The sequence below is a fragment of the Parasteatoda tepidariorum genome, chromosome 4, assembly GCF_982258835.1.
Source record: "Parasteatoda tepidariorum strain Cologne lab strain chromosome 4, Ptep-v5.0, whole genome shotgun sequence".
NCBI lineage: Eukaryota > Metazoa > Arthropoda > Arachnida > Araneae > Theridiidae > Parasteatoda > Parasteatoda tepidariorum.
Window position 1 is genome coordinate 107,754,265 of NC_141758.1, and position 21,666 is coordinate 107,775,930.

Sequence of the window (21,666 nt, forward strand, 5' to 3'; positions counted from 1 at the left end):
GAATTTTCTAACTTAATTTTCCTAATTTAAAAAAGCTATTGCATAATTTCTGATATATAACCGCTTCCTGTTAAGGTTAAGATTGATATACAGTGCGCAAAATAAAAAACGGTACAACCTGAATCACTTTCATTATAATGATTGATCTTCACGTTCTAGAATTCAATCTTAATGGTTTGAAGGGGGACCTTAAATATCCTAATTAATTAGTGCAGGCGATATATTAAGTTACGAAATCAGACATAAAAACGTACTTTCTCTGAATAAATATACTTTTTTTTCTCGAAGAATTTAAATCTCTGACCCCTAAAATATAGAGTTAGCCGAAGTCTGAGGAATATGGTCCCCATAGTTATTGATCAGGAGAGCTGTTCAAAGTTTGAGCCTCTTAATTTTTGCGTATTTCGCCATATCTCAAGAAATTTTTAAGGGAATTGAAAATTTTTTGCACACAATTATTATAATTTAGTACGCGTTTATCTGAAGATAATTCCATGCAAAATATAACTTTTAATAATTATTTTTTATTACTTTATGTAATAATGGTTCAAAAAATCTTGAACAGTAAGGTGGATAATTTTTTCGTTCTCTTGAAGAATTTAATACTACATGGCAAAATACGAAATTTAAGCGAAATCAATCGAATAGTTCCTGAGAAATTGAATTTTAAAAATACAGGTTCGTTAAAATATGATAGATATGGATTTTTCCAGATCAAACTATGGGAACCATGTTTCCTAAATTGTGGCCACTCCATATATTTTGCGGGTCAAAAATCCGCATCTGTAGTAAAAAAGTTATGTTTATTCAGACAAAGTACGTTTTTGGGTCTGACTTCGTAACTTAAAATATCGCTTACGTTAATAAATTAGCATATTAAAAATCACCCTCTCAAACCACTAAGATTGAGTCCTAGTTTCTATAAATTGAATATATCTAGATTGAGTTTCTATAAATTATGGTTCTATTAGAATTTATGTCAATCTCTGTGGGGAAATCAGATTGTTATTGTAGTTTATTACCGTTGCATTAGAGCTGCATAATTGGCGTTGATCTGGGAAACATTCCTGAGGATGATCCGAAGACATACCATAATAATTTTGATTCTCTGCAGAGTGGACTGAGGCAACCATGAAAAAACTGTTTAGGGCTCATTTCTTCCAAAATTAAAAGTTTCTACGTTCATTCGTTTTCAAATTAGGAGCAGAAAATAGATTGTATCTCGACTTTTGGAGGATAGTGTGCGTGCTGGGGCTCCAGTTTGCTCCATTTCCATTTTTAACTCAAGTCTGTTTCCTGGTTTTCGCTTTATATATCAACCTTTTTCGCAAATGTTCAAAAGCAGCATTCTTATCTAATACTATTGCAGCACCTTCGAGGAAATATTAGTACCTGATTAGGGAAATATATTTTCCAGCGAAAAGCTCATTAATCAGGTGTCCTTTTTCTCTCGACTGTAATAGGAGTTTCAGCAACCGCATTCGGTGCGAATGCACCTTTAGATCCCCCTCCCCCCAACTCTCCATATTTAGGTAGTAGTAGTAGTTCATTTACGTCGCACTAGAGCTGCACAATGGGCTATTGGCGACGGTCTGGGAAACATCCCTGAGGATGATCCGAAGACATGCCATCACAATTTTGATCCTCTGCGGAGGGGATGGCACACCCGCTTCGGTAGCCCAACGACCTGCACGCGAAGTCGAGCACTTTACGGTAGCACAGTTTAACGAGGACCAATACCGCACACCCTCGGTCCCTACGCAGACTGATCCAAGTGGGTCACCCACCCGCACACTGACCGCAGCCAGTGATGCTTGACTTCGGTGACCATATTTAGGATAATGTTATTTAGAACATCTCGAAGAAACAGCCAGGTTTATTCGCGATCACAATTGTGTGACAGATGGCACTTTCGAGCGTTAACGCTCCAAAGTGCCATCTGTCGAGAAGACCGGTTCCATGTCTTGATCCTCATCCCTTTCCTCCTTTTTTCAGTTGTATGCGAAGGTACTACGATATTTTCCCCTTCCATATTAATTTTCATATTTAATTGTTAAAATAAATTGTATAATTTCCAAGACGCTTTCTTTTAAAACTATGTTTAATGGACTTCTCAGTTTCTTAACTTATAAGTTTCGAATCTATTTGAAAATAAGGACAGAAACTAATGTTCTTCCTTTTCCTAAGTCTATCCTCACGCTTATGGTGAAAGCATACGAAATGCTGCCATAGGTAAAGTTTTTGGTGAAACAGCAATATTTCTCGGCTACGGAGTTCAGAAATGTCAACTTAGATTTATATTTTATCTTGTGTGAAGTGAAATGAAAAGGAGAAAAGAGCAGAAAAAAAGAGACTAGTTTTCCGTGATGATCTCCGCTGTTTGGAGCATTAGAGAAATTGGTTTCGAATCTCCCGTGTGTTAGTGTAACAGTAACAGAAATTAAAAACATATGAAACTCATGTGCCGAAAACAATGAAACACATAGGATTCACTTTTATGTAAATTGTACTTTTTGGTGAGTTAGAAATCTCATTTTTTCATTTTTATACATTAAGTTTTTTTTTCTTCTTTTTTTGAATTTGGTTGTTTAGTTTAATCAACTGCATTTGCTTATCTTATAACCTGCGTTTTTGACGAAAATCTTTTAGATTCTGGCATAAAGTTTGGGTATTCATTCAAAGTCCTATTAGTAAAGCATCAGGTGTTTCTGAAAACGCAGTACATATTGCAAATATGTTTTTTTTTTAAATGATATTTTAAATGCTTATGATTTGTTTATTGTTTTTGAACAATCAGTTTGCTAAATTTGTATGCTAGAAATGGTGTCTATTTTCATCATCATCTAACTCTTGTTTTTATTGTTCTAATTTTGGTTTTTAAACTGTTCGGCAATGAAAACATAAACTTAATTCTTTGTAAAATGCATCTAACAAAGCTAATTAACTTGAATATTAAAATAATAGCTTATATTATGCTAATGGATTTTAAAGCTCGAACTCGAGCTTTTTATACTTAGCAGGGTAAGTAAGCAGGGGTTCAAGGTAATTACAGTATTATTATTATTGTCATCAGCTGTTTGCATTGAAACATATAAACTTAATTGTTTGTCAAATGTATCTTTCGCAACTAATTAATTTGAATATTGAAATCAACATTGACAATGCTGAATCTAATAAACATTAATAATGCTAAAATTTCATTTTAAGCATTCATAGGTTGGAAAGCTAAATGTTTGCTTTAAATGCAATTGAATAGCTTGTCTGCAAATTTTTTTTTTTTTTTTTTTACTGCCATTAACTGTTTGCATTGATAATGAGAAACTTTAATTTTAAGTTGGGAAGATTTCGTTTCATGATCTGTAGCAGAATAATCACTGAGCAGTGGCAACTTCCTGGCAGTGACCCTCGAGAAACTAAAAAAAAAATTTTATAGAAGGATACCAACTCGAAGGGTATAATTCGTAGCCAGCCCCGGCCAATAATTTTCAGGTTTTTTTTTAAATTTGCAAGTTTAAAATCCATTTATGACATTCACGATTTTAGTTGCTGCAACAGATCACGATGTAAAAATATCCCTGTTATGTGAAATGTATCTAATAATTTTGAATATTATAAAGAAAACTTTTTGGTAGTTATAAGATTGGAGTCTTCATGGAGGGCCTGGGATCAAATCCACGAACTCTTGGACATGGGCCCAGTGCCCTACCAACCAGGTTATCCCGGCCCTCAATTAAGGCTTTTATAGTAAACACGTTAATGCTGGAAAGCTAATTGAATGCTTAAAATGTCAGTTTACTCTGCGTCTGCTCTGAAAAGGATAAACTTAGTTTGATGTCAAATGCATATTGCAAAACTAATAAATTTTGTTATTTAAAAATTAGTTTATATTACTTAATATGTTAACATATTTTATTACTGTAATTGCCATTTAAGAATACAAATGCTGGAGAGCTATTTAAATGCTTAAAAGGCAATTGCATATTTTGTTTAGGGTGACCTGGGGTAATTCCTGATCAAAAAATGCAAACATCTATTTTGTGAAAAAACTATTCAAGATAGAATTTTAATATTTTCTGGAAGTTTGAGGCTATATGAGATGAGTCCTATGCTACCTTCTTTTGTTTAAAAATCTAATTAGAATTTAAAAGATTTTAAATTTTTAGTGATCAGGAATTACCCCATCTCTTGATCAATTCTGGGGTAAATTCTGATCATTTCTGGGGTAATTACTGACCACCAGTTCTTATAGTAAATGGGCTGTTTAAAAATAACTATACAATGGTAATTAACAAATAAGACATTAAGATCAAACAAATAAACCAAAAAGTTATGTTTAAGCAGCTAATAAAACTGTTTATTTAAAATCAGGAATAAAGATTAACACTTCAGCTCTGGCAGCAGCTCTCACACTGAAATTTTCATTTTCAATCATTAAAAAAAATTCACTATTTTTTCTTTCTAGAAGCTTAGTATCCTTTCTAAGCTTATAACTTCTCACCATATTTATTTTAGGTTAATTTATCAACTTAAAAATTATTCTAACAATGTACACACATAAATTTAAGACAGAAGCAAGGTAAGACAGGCTAGAAATGGTGCATATCAGAACACATTTTTCTTGTATACAGTTAAAAACAAATTTTGTGATTATAGTTAAAATATATTTTATAGTTGTTCCACTTAATAAATATGAACTGTTATTTAAGAAAAGACAATTGACTATTTATTAGCTATTTTTTATACTATTTATAAGAAGAAATGAAAATTATCAGGAATTACCCCAGTGATCAATAATTACCCCATCTGTAGGGGGCAACATTTGATATAGTTTCCTACAATCAATTATAATGTTTACAGTAGATGTGAAATAATTAAGCAAAAGCCTACACTATTTTTATATATAAAAAAAAGAAAGTAACTCAATATATTTATTATTAAGAGAAGGAGGGGGATCTTTGCAGAAATGTGCACATTTTGAAACTCATCTTTGAAATGGAAAATACAGAAAGCATTTTAAAAGATACTTATTTTGTTAGATTAAACAAACAACTGTTATTAAGTAAATGTAGTTATACATTAGTAAAGTGTACAAGCATTCCTGTCCATGTCTCAAATTTAAAAAAAAAATTATTTTTTTAAATAAAACTTATGTGATCATTATTTACCCCAGAAACAGAGTGATCGTGAATTACCCCAGGTCACCCTATAATTTTTTTTCTTTTCTTTAGCGTCATCAATTGTTTGCATTGATAATTTTATGTCAAATTCTTGTGACACTGCTCATAAGTTTAAATATTTAAAAAGAAATATCTTATTTTACATAATATGCTAATCAATTTTAATGCTTGAAATATTATGTAATGTAATATTGTATCATACCAGGCCTGAACTGCTTCCTGAAAAGGACTTGCTTTTAACATTGATGCTAATGTGGAAAGCAAATCTTAATTCCTAAAAATAGATCTGAACGAATTGAATTAATTTTTCTTAATTTTGCTTTAATGCAAATATTAAATTACATTTCATAAGTGTCGACATAGCCCATTGTGCAACTCTAGTGCGATGTAAATCTACCTACATTTCATTAGTTGTTTACCTTAACAAAATTACTTTAATATTTAATATTTTTTCAAACATTTTCTGTCAGGGTTGCAAAAAACCCACCCTAAAGTGAGTTTTTATAAAATTGATTTCTTTTTTTATCCTCTGTTATAATAAAAAGCTATTTTATTAAAATATATTATGTAGTCTAGCCTAAAAGAATGAATCTATGGGGAAAAAACCAACAACAATCTAGAAAGAAAAATTATTTGTGGAATTCATGAAGAAAAATGTATAGGTTTCATATAAAAATCAGAATAATTTGAGTATAAATCATACTACAATAAAAGTAATTTCATATGGATTTTGATTCAAAATAAACACAGACAGAGGAAATACATTATAAATCATCAGCATTATAATACAATCTAGATTTGACTGTATGGCCATTGATTAGTTAGTGCCTTTGATTTGCTTTCTATGCACACAAAGTAAATAAATAAATAGAAAAAATTCCTCAAACGTTTTTTAAGATTAAAATATAAATAAAAAGTAATCTTGTGTTAAAATAAGTTTCAAATGTGTGATCTATGTGAGTACATATAGCATTTTGTATCGTGATGTCAAAAGAAACCTTTTTCAGACAATTTATTTGTATTGATTATTAACTTTAATTACCTATAAGTTAAGTCAATTTTCAAAATTAAACTTACTTATTAATATTAATATAAGCTTTTTTAAAATACGGTACTTATCCCTGCCCGCTCTTTTGCAGAAAACCCAATAAAACATGAAAAACCCAGATTTTTTGCAGCCCTGCTTTTTGTGTAGGAGCTCAAATTTCATTTGATGCAACATATTTATGGTTTTTAAAAAAGATATAAATGGTATTCAAGAGGTGCATCTATAAAAATATATTCTATAAATAGTATATCTAAAAAAATAGTATTCTGGAGGTTGCATAATCTTTTTGAGTGAAGGGTCACTTGCACATCAGGTTGACTAATGAAGGGCCTCACGCATATTTAGTCATGTTGGCAGCAAATAATGATCATTTTTATATTGAAATTGGTGTTCTAAGCACTAAATATTTTTATCAGTATAAACATGTTTTTAGAAAATTAGATACTTTTAATTATTACAGGGTATCTGCACGCCTGGAAAGTCATGATAAATCATGGAAAGTCATGAATTTCGGTATTGCACAAAATTTGTCATGATTTTAACTGTTTTTTTTTTTTTAAACATGAGTCATGGATTTAGGTCACGGAAAAATCTAATTTTTAAAATGGAATTTACCCCTCCCACCAATTTCATGGTGTTCTGAATATCTGAATATGTAACAAAATCCTCACTCAGTCATATTTTATTAAAATATGAAAGGTTTTTATCATGTTCTTTAAAAATTATGGTGTTCTTTCAAAAATGAATGAAAAAAACATAATTTCTAGAGCGAATTATCTTTTAAACTTCTGTGATTTCAGAATTTATGTTATTTATATATTTTTTTATTTTATTATTTTAAAATCCTAGCTGAAGCAAGCTAGTCATTGGCGATTTTTTTTTTTAAATTCCAAAATGAAAACAGAAAAATCAGGAGTATTTCTGTCCTTTCAAATGAACAAGAAAAGTATCTTTAGAATATAATTCTGCTGAAGAAAAGAAAGAAAAAATTATTTGATTTTGTATTTTTTTCAGCTATTTTATTGCTTCAACTCTTTCCTTACTCTGTTTTTTAAATTTAAAATCTATACATATGAAGGAGCGGAGTATATCAGTTTTGGTTCTACATATCATTTCAATTAAGGTTATTATAATGCTTTTTTAAATTTATTGTTGTGTTTTTGTTGGAGAAAATAGTAACTTCGTTAAGTTATGAAAAATTCTTGGAATTTAGTCATGGAAAGTCATGAATTTGAAAATCTAAAGTGTAGCAGATACCCTGTTATTAGAATTCATTCACAAATTAAAAAAAGCTGATATTTTTTTAAACTTTTTGTTTGTTGCCTTTTTATTTATATATATATAATATAGTATATGGAGAAACGAGATACTATAAACTCTAACAAAAAAAAAAATTATACTCACAGAACAAAAGTGTAAATAAAGCTGCATGCATATTTTAAAGAATAATATAAATTTTCACTAGATGTTTTAATTAAAGAAAATTTATAGGATTTAAGCAAAATTTAAAACAAAACTATTATAGTACTTATTAAAACTCAATATTTATTTGGTATTATGCTATATAATTACTATTTCTTGAATCATTAAATGTCTTATGAATTTTTAAAAAAAAAGAGTTTTTTTATTTTTACCTGAAAAAATCATAGAAGCAACCAGAAAATTAAAACAAAATTACAAACAGTGAGTAGTTTAAAAATTCGCTTTTCGATTTTTTTCATTGTTGTGATAACATAGTATCAAAATATCGGAATTCTTGATGACCCGTCCAAATGCATGGCGATGAGGTAAAAGTAACATATATTTAAGATGAAATATGCTCAAATAAATAGTATCATAAAATGATTATTTAAATGCGCGATTAAAAACTCTCATGTCGTAAAAATATCGTAGTTAAAATAACGGATTAAAATAAACTTACAATGAAATCTACATGAATTCGCGCTTACTTCAAGTAATTATTTAAATGCGCGATTTATAATTCGCAAGTCGTAATAGAATTCGGAATTTTAGAAAGCACGTGGGAATGCAGCGCAAAAACTGTCGGGGGAAAAAAAATGGTTGAAAAATAACTTGGATTTGCGATGAAATCGGCAAAATCAAAGCCCTTCAAAAAGTGGTTATTTAAATGTTCGATTTCGAAACTTGCGTGTCTTAGTAAAGTAAAAATACGAGATTTTCAAAATCACTTGCAAGAACGTAACAATAAGTGTCTTTAAAAAAAAATATTTAGATTTATGACGAAATTAGCAAAATTGAAGCTTGGCAAAAAGTGGTAAATTAAATGCGCGACTCACGAGTCGTAATATTGTAATAAATGTATCGGGATCTTAAAAACCATTGTTAATTATAAATGTCCAAAAAAAAAAAAAAAAAACATGACTTGGATTTATAATAAAATCAGAAAAAATAATGGGAGTCAAAAAGTAATTACTCAAATTTTCTCATTTGGTTTAATTAAACTTACTTCCCATTGCGAAATTCGAAACCATTTTTCATAAAAATCAAAGATTTTCTGTTCAAAAGTAACGTTATTTTTATTATTTTTTTTCCTTCTAATTGAATATATTGAAACTTATATTCCAAATACTAACATATATTATTAATAATTTCAAACACACCGAAAATATTTTTAACACATCAAATTTAAACTTAGTAATTGCATAATGTATGGGTGGAACGCTATCGTAAACAACGTCTGGAAAATTATTCTATCTAGTTGGGAGAGAGAGAGATATTGCCTACTGAATGGAAGTTGAGTATTCTATGTCCAATACATAAAAAGAGGGGATGTATTGGACTGTCACAATTATAGAGGAATAAGTTTGTTATGCGTCGCCTATAAGGTCTTCTCAAATATCCTATTTGAACGTCTGTCTCCCATTGTAGACAGCGTCATTGGTGATTATCAGCGTGGCTTCCGCTAAGGAAGGTCCACAGTTGACCAAATCCTCACCCTACGACAAACTTTGGTGAAATGTAGAGAATTTGGAATAGAGTCCCATCATATATTTGTGGATTTTAAGGCGGCATATGACAGTATTAATAGGACTTAACAAAGAGGAAAGAGAAGTTATTAGCGAAAGGAAGAATCGAAAGGAAGGTCCTACGAACCATCTTTCGTGCTATCCTCGATAACAACAACTGGAGAAAAAGATATAATTTTGAAATATATAACATCTTTAATAGTGATGATATCATTAAATCTATTAAACTAAGTAGAATGAGATGGGCCGGTCATGTAGTGGAGAATGAGCCCAGAACGAACAGCATTAAGAGTCTTTAATGCAACCCCCTCCAATAAAAGGCCATGGGGAAGGCCCAAAAAAAGATGGAAAGACTGTGTGGATGAGGATTTTGCCATCCTAAAAGTGAAGAACTGGAAATCAGTTTCTGGGAGAAGGGCTTCTGAGGAAGGCCCAGGCTCACAGAGGGCTGTCGTGCCTATGCTGATGATGATGAATTGCATTTCTACGGTCTACTTGTTTTTGTTTTTTTTTTCTTAATTTCTTTCTTCAAGTCGAAGTTTCGAACTAATTATCAAATTTTATTTTTTTTATTCCATTCTACTCTAATTATATTTTTTCTTCACATCTTCGTAGTCAAGTTTCTAAAGTCTTATAAGTCTTGCTCTGCAAAAAATAAATAAATAAATAAAATTTACAAAAAAAAAAGAAAATTATGAAGTTTTAAAAAGCCGAAAAAGGAAAAGAAGTGATAAAAAATGCTCGTAAATCTTTAATAACTTTCGAACAAATTGAAAGTTCAAGCCAAAGTTCGTGTTCTGTTAACAATTCAAAATGGTTCCTTCAGCACCTTGAATTTCAACCCCTGAAAATTTTTTGTGTACTGCCAGTTAGTTATTTTTTACTACAAGTATAATTGTAAATAATTCTCACAATGAAATGTTAATTTAATTTCATCGTTCACATTTCTCTACGCACCATCGTAATTTCAAGTTCCTATGCGTTGCAAAACAATATATATCGTGTTTAATAGAGTGAGAATTCATTGATTTATAATTATTGATTAGAAAATATTGTTTACGTGCACCATATTTATTCAATTCCTACTATTAGTTCATGTTCTCTCCTATATCTTGTTTAAATTTTCAAACGCCAATAAAATACTTTTTATTTATCCACTCAAGTTTAAATACATTTTTTTAAAACTTGTAGTGGATGATGTTAATACAGTTTTTTCAAGCATTAATTCATTCATTAAATTCAATTAATTGATTTTAGTTTATATGGGAGAAAAAATAGTACTTATTTAATAAAAAATAACTAAAATATTTCTCTGTTGACCTACGTAGGAATTGACTTTAAATTTTTTTTTTATATTGCTTGTTTTACTTAACATTTAAAACAAATATTATGTAGGTATACTGCCATTCCTTAAAAAAAAAAAATGTTTTGTAAGCTCGGGATGAAAATAAAGAAATGCAAACAATTACATTATATTTTAATAAATGTAGTTTTACAAAGAAAATTCGTCACGACCCATGCTATTGTGAAACTAAAAAATTTAACAAAATGACCGCAGTGTTCGCTCTGGCTAACAATTTACGAATGTTATTTATACTATTCTGCAGTTTCATTTCGATTAAGTAAACATTTTCTCAAAAATAAAGTACGACATTTGACGCAATTTACTTATTCTCAGCACTGTCTGTGTGCTCAGGCTCCTATTTTACTACACGTGGAATAAGTATTTTGCAAGCTGACATAATACAAAATATTCCGGAATCACTTAGTCTGTTTATTATTTTTTTTTTAAATTTCCGTCAAATAATATTACTGCATCCTTGTGTCTTATTTTATCGAGCAATTCGTTTTTTAATAGCTGTTGTGTTATTTTAATATTTTTCCACCATTGAAAAAAACTTTGTTTATTACAATTTTATCAATAAATCTTACTAAAAAAATACATAATTTTTTGCTTCACTTTTTTTCTTATCTAAGAATAAGGGGAACATATTAATCTATAACATGTCTCGCATAAAGTATTTTTGTAAATAATTACAGAGTTTAGACTGACAGAATCGTTGTCGTCGTCTTCTGCTATTAAGGCAGAGAGTGTGTGATTGTTCTTGTGTTCCAGTGGCGCCATCTATGGCTAAGAATTTGACTTCTGTCATACCCGTGTAATGGACGGATCCATTCATACATTCATTCATTCGTCTACAGATCGTAAATTTGGCCTGAACCAGAGAGCGATCAATCTTCGATTCAGTACCCTCAAAGGTATTGTTTTGTTATGGGAACATGGATGACTTAGTGACCCGGCAGATTTAACGTGCGTCAGTCACGGGGAATCTTCGGCCAGCTGGATTTTAACTCCTGTTCTCACAAATTCGTGTTCAGCGCCCTGATAACTGGGCTATCTCGGTCCATTAGACAGAATTAAGGTTACAAAATCCATCTTTGCTGCAAATTCGTGTGACTGAGAATTTTTCTTATATAAGTTTCTGGTTTTAGCTCAAAACTGTTTTCAACTGAGGGCGGTGCAACTCTTTAACTTGAAAATAATAAAAAAAAACTGGAAATCTGATCACAATTTATTGATAACTTTGGTATTTTGAGGTTAACTGGGCGCAAAGATCCGCAGTGGCTCAGGGAATAAAGCGTTCGCCTTTCAATGAGGTGAACCGGGTTTAATTCCCTGCGATGGCTGGTCCGCATCCGGCTTGCACCGATCACAGTGCTGACGTGAAGTATCCTCAGTGGTTGACGGATCATGGGTTAGAGTCCCTTTACCGTCAGGCTAACCGTGGAAGGTACTCGTGATCTTCCTCTCCATGTAACTCAAGTGCGGGTTAGTTCTATCAAAAAATCCTCCACAAAGGCAAATTTCTCCCAATGCTGGATCCAGGATTTCCCTTGTCTTCTGGTTTGGGTTCGAAATTACAAGGCTACGAAGTTGAACATCAGTAGTCTTAAACCCAAAAATAGGGTCTGATGTTCAACGCCGTTATAAAATAAAGACAACTGGACGCAAAGAAATTCCATATTTTTTTTAAACTTAATTGTTTTACTTTTGTTAACATTCATAAAAAATAAATAAGTGAAATAGTAAAATTTATTAAAAAAAATTGTAGGAGGTCTATATTTTTTGATGACTTTTTTGTTTGCACCCGGCAAACCGAAAAGTACCAAATCTTTCTTGGAATGGTAATCACATTTCGATATTTTCGAACTATACAAACGACATATGTAGGAGGAAAATTTTGGAACAATTTCAGTATGTGTCTTGGCAAATAAAGTTTATCTTGGTGGCCAAGGTATGAGTAAACTAGTTTCCTTTCTCCTTTTGTAAAATTTCTGAGATCAAACTTGGGGCTTTATTGACTAATTTAGTGACTAGTAATTAGTAAATTAAATTGCTATCATAGAAATATTTTTGTTTTCTCTGGAAAACCATTTAAAGAAAGTGAATGTTGAAAAGCTGTATTTTGAAGGTAACATACACTACCCAAAAATAATGGAAGAGACACTTCGAATTTTTGACATTTTTCTTAATATATCTAGAAATACGTAAAGGATTACTTCAGAGATTTTTAGTTCATGCAATTTTTCATATTAAGCAATAAGATTTAAAGCTTTCAGGGGTTTGGGGACCGACAATAAATTACGAAAGAAAACAAGTATTTTTGATCACCCTATCCTAGAAAAATCAAGCAGTAATCTTGTAACTTGTATCGATTACTTTAGTTGTTATAAACGTAAAAAGTTTTGTAAACCTGATTACATATTTATGGACATAACATTTTCACAAAAAATTTTTTTTTTGCTTTAACTTAATAAATATTCAGTGGAGTCAAACAAACTTTGTGGAACAATTTAAAATTAATTACAAAATTATTTATTTAAAATTTTAGAAAAATCATTGAAAACTGCATGCGATAATTTAAAAAAAATTAATTGGGACTTTTATTGTAATAAGTTAGTTTTAGGATTAAATTTTTGTATGAAACAAAATTTATGTGACAATTCAGTTTATAAAATTTGAAGTAGAATATTCTTAAGGAATTGTTTATGCATCTAAATTACCCCTAAATGACCCTTGATAATTATTGCTTTCTACAGCTTAAGCTGCATGAAGGGTAGAATTACCAACGCTTTCATCTAACTTTCTTTCCAAGTGTTCTTTGCCACATGGCAATCTTCCTTCAGATGTGGGATGTTTGTTTACAGTTTATTAAAAAAAAAAAAAAAAAAAAAAAATTCTGTTCCTTCATCAACGCGTTATATTTATATATGAATAAATGCGCTAGGGGAAATAATCCGCGAACGGGTGCGTGTGGTCGGGATTAATCTTGAAGGGAACAAACTGATGAGATTCTTTATCACTGTGGATGCATATTTTTGGACACTGCCGAAATGTTTACTCTACTCGAATATGTTTATGATTTATGAACTCTTACTATTTATTCTCTTTCATCGAGTTGATGAAAAGTAGCGCTTTATGAGATCTTGATAGAGATGGCACAAAATCGACATTTTGAATTAGTTCTTAATAGTGTTGTTCCAAACTCTTTCGCCAACGTTTCAGTTTACACAAAATTCAAAGCATGTAGATTGAAATTAGACAAAGAATAAAACAAGTAAGCAAAGAATGAGATTAAAAGTGTAACCTAAATTAATTGCATCATTTGCTATACATCTATGAATTGCACAGAATTATTCTTTTTTTTAATACATACTTAACACTAAACATACCAACACTTAATCTCTACCTATTTCTATCATAATCGGTCAAATGATCGCACTTTATGTTTCTTGTTTGAATGTATGAAATATGGATGTTAGGAAGGGAATAAACTAGCAAAAACTTAATTATAATTAAACAAAATTGTATATTGCCAATTTTTATGTATTACAAACACAAAGAATAAAGAATTTTTAATTCATTGTACATTTTCCGCAAACATATTTCTTCTGATTATTTTTTGTAATTCTTATAATCATTCTTATAATTAATATTATTTCTTCTAAGAACGTATGATGTCTTGATTGATTCGACATTTTTCTGGGTAAAAACTAACAGTTAGTTAGAAATGAAGTAAAGCTATCCAAATAAAATATAAGCTACTTACCAAAACATTTAGTTTTTGTCACTCTTTCTGGCACAAAAATACCAATCTAAAATTTTAGGTACTTTCTTGAAATTTGAATTCACAATTATTCTCATTGAACTCACTACGCAACAGTCTTTGCAGAAATGTGCAACTCATCGAATGCAATACGTTGAACACGCATTACATCGTAATTTATGATCTGATAACCTTATACAGCAATAAATTGTTCTCCCGGTCAAATGACCGGTAGTTGTAGAAATAGGTTTACGGCAAGTATTACTCGAAACAAACGAAGTACAAAAAATAAATAAATTACAATAGAATATTAACTGTATATAATTGTTAGAAAAAAGTGACAAAAACGATAAGATGATAAGCGCAAAAGTTCTTAAACGGTCATTTGACCGGTTATGGTATGTTTAGTGTTAAGCACAAATAATTTTATTAAAATTCTTTATGAAGAAAACCGAGCTGGGTTAAGGCTCTGAGTTGTCATAATCATTATGACAACTCAGAATTTTGTAGACATAGAATATAAAAAACTTTTGGGTTACAGTGCTACGCGGTGGTTAGCGTTACGACCAGCGCGTGTTTGAAATATTTCCTGCTTTAAAATCGTATTTTGCGTCTAATGAAAAAACTCCGACAATTGGGTATAATATAGCCTACGTCACAGAGTGTGTTGTTCCTCCTAAATTTAACCCATGAATGGCATTTTCTGCGAGCCTAACTTCAAGCCACAAATAAACAAACGAAGTGTTCGATCGTTTAAATAGCTGCTCGCCAGATTTTATTGCATTATAAAGAAAAGTTATTGAAACTAAATACAACTAAATAAACAACAACAACTAAAACAAATAACAACAACTACTAATAACAATAACTAAATAAACAACAACTAAATTCCATTCGTTTAGCATTGCGTCATATGTTGTTCCTACTAAATCGAAGTAGTTGTGTTTTTTTCATATTATACCCAATTATTAAAAATTATTTTGAGAATCCTGAAACCGAATCTTGGCTTTTCTTTCTCCAAAACGTGTCGTCAATGTTTCATAACACGGTTTTAAAGATAGAAGGACAGGATATTTCTATGTTGGAAACAAATATCATTTATAAGGACCTTCAAACCAAAATTGCTGACAGGATAGCAAGTGTGTTTCTGCCCCTGCAAGTTCGACAAAATTTAAAAAGGCTGGAAGAAGACGGCTTAGTTAAATCGAATATTTTCAAAGAAAAAGTGGTGGAATTTTACAGTACATGTTTTCAGTATCTGGAAGAATGGGAATGCAATTTTGAGGGAATCGAGAAGTTTAATTGGATTACATTAAACATGAAACCTACGCATCAAATGGTTCAAGTAAACAGTGACTATTTAATTCAACATTATCCGGAAATGAATTTAATTGAAGATGAGCTCTTTGATGAAATCTGTTTCATTCAGCGCTACACCACAGATGAGAAACTTGGGCATTGGAAACAAAATTGTGTTTCGGTATCAGATAGATGGAGTGAAATTTTTAAAACCTTGAAAGAAAATGATGTGTCAAATAATATTGGCAAATTGGTGGAGTATTGCCTCTGTATGCCAGGAACTAATGCATCGACCGAACGGGTTTTTTCTTTATTAAACAACATCTGGACTAGCGAGAAAACCCAATTGAAACTGGAAACTTTGAAATCCTTGTTGATTGTCAAAAATAATTTTAATGCAACCTGTATGGAATTCTATGAAAATATACAGGAAAACAAAAATTTGTTAAAAACAATTCATTCCTCAGAAAAATATTTAAAAAAAACAAACTAAATTAAATAACTCCTTATGTTTTATTATGTTATTATATTAGGTATGGATTATGTTATGTTATGTTTATTATGTTTTATTTTTATATAGTAAAATCATATTTTAGTTTTCACATTTCTTGTGTTTAAGTAAACGCAACATTTTTTGATATCTAAAAGTTTATTTACTTAGGTATACAGATTGGCCGTTGGGTGAATTTTTGATAAAAATTTATCAAATTTGGGCGTGGCTGGTCAAAATTCATGTTGTCCTGGTTTAAAAAAATGGTCACCTTACCATAATGTTACACCAGAGTCCGAACAGCTTCATATCTATGGCTACCAGTTTGTCTGGGAATTAAAGAGGATCGTTAATGATTTTAATGATATTGTTCATATTGTCTGTTTTTAGTTTTTTTAAAATTTAATTTTATTTTTGTTTTCTCTGTTGGCAACAGATTTGGATAACGTTTTAAAATTCATTTGGCGTAAATTGCGCAAAAACAGATATTTTCAAAAACAAAGGTACAGTAATACTAAGTTCTTCTTCTTAAAAGGATAATTGCGGCATTTATTGGTATAATTTTGTCATAAAAAATCTCAAGAAATTCTATTTTGTCTATTCTGTTTGTTCGTTTTTTATTCTGATTCGAAAATGTACTTGTATTCCAAATGCCTCGAAAGAGTAGAATAAATATCAGCCGTTATTTTGAATTTAAAAATTAAATAACGTTGCCTATTCAGCATTCGGGCTTCACTTCTTTGACGATTGAATTCAGTTTCAATCAACAGATGTAACCGTATTAGAAAGCTTATTTTACCTTATTTATCATGCTTTACCTTATGTTCTTTATTGTATTTATTTTTTTACTTCAGATGCACTTAAATGTTTTCTTAGACAGCTTCTTTTTGTATGTTGAAGTTTTTCCTTATTTTCAAGGTTTCATGAACGGATTGTCGTTAAAAGCTGTCGTGATTTATCATAATTATTATTTTGTTGCATTCATTATTTTTTATTTGTAGAAATAGTTAGCATGTCTATTTCAATCGTGAACCTAAATTCATCATCATACAATTTAAATTGACCTATAATAATACAGTGTATCGATATAAATTCGAAGGATAACAATAGCGACGTGTTTGGTTTTTATTTTATATCGGAAATTTTTCGGTATGAAAATACTTGTTAAGAAATAAGGAATGAACATTTTCGAGTTATGGAAGATTTTTCCCTTTCAAAAGACCGTTTTTTTTTTTTTTTTACTTATATTATAGAGGATGATATAGCGCATTTGTATATGTGTAGTGTCATTGTTCACGAAATCATGTTTTTAAAATCATTCTACATCAGAAATCATTTGACTTCTTTTATAAGCTTCGTGACCTATGCATTTAATATGGATATTACGTAAAATGTTAAAGTTTTCGAAATGATTTTAACTGGAGGTCAGTCAAATAGTTAGTGAAGAATTGCGTGGATTATTATAGGAGTCATTTGCATCAATAGAACTGATAATCTAAACATATTGTTAGTTAGTGAAGAATTGCGTGAATTATTGTAGGAGTCATTTGTATCAATAAAACTGATAATCTAAACATTATATAGTTAATAAGGAATTTCTTGGAGTATTATAGGAGTCATTTCTTTCAATAGAATTTTTTGATATATTTTAAATAGCTCTTTGGATCATCTAAACCAGTGGTTCCCAAACTGGGGGCGATAGAGCTTCTGAAGGGGGCGATAATCCTCAGGCGGGCGATCAGGGGGCGACGACTATTCAAACGATAAAAATTGCTAATAATATTAATAATAGAAGCCATTTGAGATTGAAATTGAAAATATATATGAAACCTATGGTTCTGGTGTAAACAAAGAGTTATCAGGGGTCTGTCCAGACATTTTGTGAAAGGTCCGTTTTTCGTGAAATTGTGAAAACATTACTCACTTTCTTTCTACCAGGGTCCGCTTTTATGAATTTGTGCAAATGGGGTCCGTTATTGCAAAAAAAAAATTTTTTTCAAGGAGTTTTTAAATTGTACAGACATACAAGATTATGCTCAACACTGTAAAATTGTAATTAAAAAAATTAAATTTAAAAAAATAAACAACAATTGCTCTTTCTAAATTAGAGATGCAACGTACAAATATTTCGTATTTAGCCTATACTGCTGAACGCAGAATATTAATTTCGGACGAATAATGGAAAAATCGTCTGCCGAAGACAAAACTTAATTCCTTTACATCCATCTTTCTTGTTTTCTGCCCTGGAAAGGGTTTATTCGATTAACAAAATAATAATGAAGATAAACAAATTTGTGAAGGGTCCGATTAAAAGAAAAATCATTTTGTGAAGGGTCCGTTTTTAAGTTAAAATATTTTGTGAAGGGTCCGTAACGGACCCAAATTTCTTCTAAACAGACCCCTGGTTATGATAGTTAAAAATTAACAAAAATTCATGTGCAGGATAGTTTCGTCATACGTTTTGGTTTCGCAGGCGGGAATCTGATAAGGCACTCTGTTCCTGATACTGTTTCCAAGCGTATTGATGAGATGGCCGCCGACGTTGAATCAAAACTCATCAAATTTCTGAAAGAAGGTAAATTTGCGTTGCAGATTGATGAATCAACTGTGATAGATAACAAAGCTGTTTTAGCTTACGTGAGATTCATAAATGAGAGTAATGAGATTAACGAGGAAATGTTGTTTACAAGAACTTTGAACACAGATACAAAAGGATCGTCGATTTTTTAATTGATCAAATATTATTTTGATGTAAAAGAAATTCCCCTCACAAATGTAAGTGCTTGTGCAACAGATGGTGTTCCAACCATGTCTGGTTGTCATACTGAGTTTCTGGGTCACCTTAAAAAAAGTACCGGAAGTTATCTCACCATTCATTATGTCATTCATCGTCAACTTTTGGCTGCGAAAAATTGGTTATTTCTGGCATCAATAAAATAAAAGCTAATTCTTCTAATAACCGTTTGTTCCGAGAACTTTGCCATGAAAATGATGAAGATTTCGAATTCCTGCTCCTACATAATCCTGTTTTAAGTGAGAGTTTGAAGCAACGCAAGTTGGAAACTGCGTACCTCACGGATATTTTCGAAAAAATGAACGAAATCCAAGTAAAACTTCAAGGAAATAAAATGAATATTATCAAGGCTAAGGGAATCATATCTTCATTCATCGCCAAGTTTGATATCTACAAGTCAAACATTGGTCGCAAAGAGCTAATGCAATTTCCAACTCTTAAAAAGTGTTCAATGGCAGATATCGAGATTCTCGAAAATAAAATCTTAATTTTTACTGATAACCTTGATCACTTATGGAATCAAGATTTAAAGATTTGATGAAATTAGAAATTCCAGATTGGATTTTACGATCCTTTTTCTTTTGAAGTTGTGGATAAGCTAACTTCCTCTTTGTAGACTGAGATTTTAGATTTGAAGTATGACTGTGAGGCTTAAGTCGTCTTTAAAAAATACGGTTACGAGTTAGCTTGGGTAAAGCTTATGGACATTTATCCACAATTGTGGAAACAAACTGAGCCGCTTCTCATCTCGTTCCCGTCAACCTGTTTAGTGGAGAGAGGATTTAGTTCTGTCCTCCAGCTGCTCACAAATCAAAGAGATAGGTTGGACATTTGCTTCAAAGGAGACCCGTGTTTAAATCTGACGAGCATAAAACCTGACATTCAAGCTTTAACTTGAAATACACCAAGCACAGGGCAGTCATTGAAGTGGTAAAAGTACTTTCTCCCTCTTCATTTTTTTTTCTCAAATTTTAGTTGTTAACGTTTTAACTTTTTCTTGATTACATTAGAATATTAATTTAAAAAAATGTACTTTTGTTTTGATTATTCCGTTTTAAATATCATTTCTTTTTGAAAAAAAAAAAAGATGCAAATTTTTTTTTTAATTAATAAAAATGACAGGATAAATGTGCATTATTTGCATTACAATTTATATTAAAATCAAATAACATAGCATATTTTCAGTGTTTGGTTGCTCACAAGCAACAATGAATGGTTTTTTGAGCAAAAAGAGAAAGGGGCGATATGTGTCAGCCAACCCCAAGAAGGGGGTGATGGTCCACAAAAGGTTGGAAACCACTGATCTAAACATTTCACGACAGTGATTTAAGAAATGCAAGGAAATTATCAAATGTTTGTGATTTAAGTGATCAATGCTTTTTTATATCCTCCAAAAAATAATGTACAGTATGAAGGAAGAAAAAAAACGGACCACCCAGAATAACCTTTTATCTAATGATGGGACCTTCACGTTCTAGGACTCAATCTTAAAGGTTGAAAGGGTGACCGCAAATATATATACTAATTGATTAATGCAGACGATATTTTAAGTAACGAAATCAGACACAGAAACGTACTTCGTTCTTGTCAAAAATTAAAATAAATCGGGAATTTCCGTAAACTTTTCTTGAAATTCGTAGAAAAAATTATGTTTTCTTGGAAAAGTGAGAGCCTTTTAAGAATCTTTCTTTAATTCGTATTTTATTCTTTTTTTTCCAACTCAACTGATTTTTGATTCGTAATTGAAAATGATTTTATTAGGGTTGTAAATGCATCTTAAAAGATTTTCCTGGCAGGGTAGCGCGTTGGACTCATATCCAAGCGGTCGTGGGTTCTATCCTCGTGTAGTAAATGGTGACTAGTGTACGTTAAATCTGTCGGGTCACAAAGACCTCCAAGTTCCCATAACAAATCAATACCTCTGGGGGTACTGATTTGGAGATTGTTCATTCTCTGGTTCTGGTCAAAATTACGTTCTATGGAATTATGAATGGATCCGCCCTATAAACTGGTTGTGAGATGTGTGTGACAGAAGTCGTATTCTCGGCCATAGATGGCGCCACTAAAAAACAAAAAACGCGCCCTCTGCCTTAAACTCGTTTGGTTTCAACCAACAGGCTTGCTGTATATTGGAAAACATTGGCAGTAAAAACAACAACAAAAGATTTTCCTAGATTAATTTTCTTTTTTTTCTCTCCTTTCTTTCAATTCTTTTTTATTTTCCTTGCCTCGCATTGTACGGCATAAAAATTGTGTATAAATTTTATGCATTTTCAATTGTATACGCAAATCTGACTTTTTTTATTGTTTTCAAAAAGCACGTTAAAAATATTTATTCATAAACTTCTTATTGATTGGGAATATTAATTATTATTTTAAAACAATTGACTTAACTGCGAAGAATTCCCATCGCTATCATTATTATGTTGTTCTTTCAAATTGAACTTGAAATTAGCCGTTAATAACTTTCCTGCAAAAATATGCTAACCAATTCCTTGTAGATTTGTGGAATCTCAAGGAAACAGCGACGGACTAAAATATTTCTTACTTTTATAATTAAAAAGTTTTCATTTTTCCTTTCGAAGACTAAATTTAATTACTATAAATAACGAGGTGGAAGTAATTGACTTAAATAAATATGTAATGTATTTCTTTGAATTTTGTTGCTAACTTATATCGTTAGAAACGCGTTTCTGAACTGCAGTATACTTAATTAAAAAAAGTTTTAATTACTTCCTTGTTAATTAAATGTTTAATTAAAAT

At 30.8% G+C, this 21,666-nt stretch overlaps 1 protein-coding gene across 1 annotated transcript in view; it reads left to right on the forward strand.

The window, feature by feature from the left end:
* The first annotated feature begins 2,324 nt into the window (after positions 1–2,324).
* LOC107442066 (poly(rC)-binding protein 3) overlaps positions 2,325–21,666 on the forward strand; it is a 72,604-nt gene continuing 53,262 nt past the window's right edge. The window contains exon 1 of the mRNA XM_016055529.4: positions 2,325–2,516. The gene's annotated coding sequence lies outside the window, so the exon portion shown is untranslated. The remainder of the gene's footprint in view (positions 2,517–21,666) is intronic.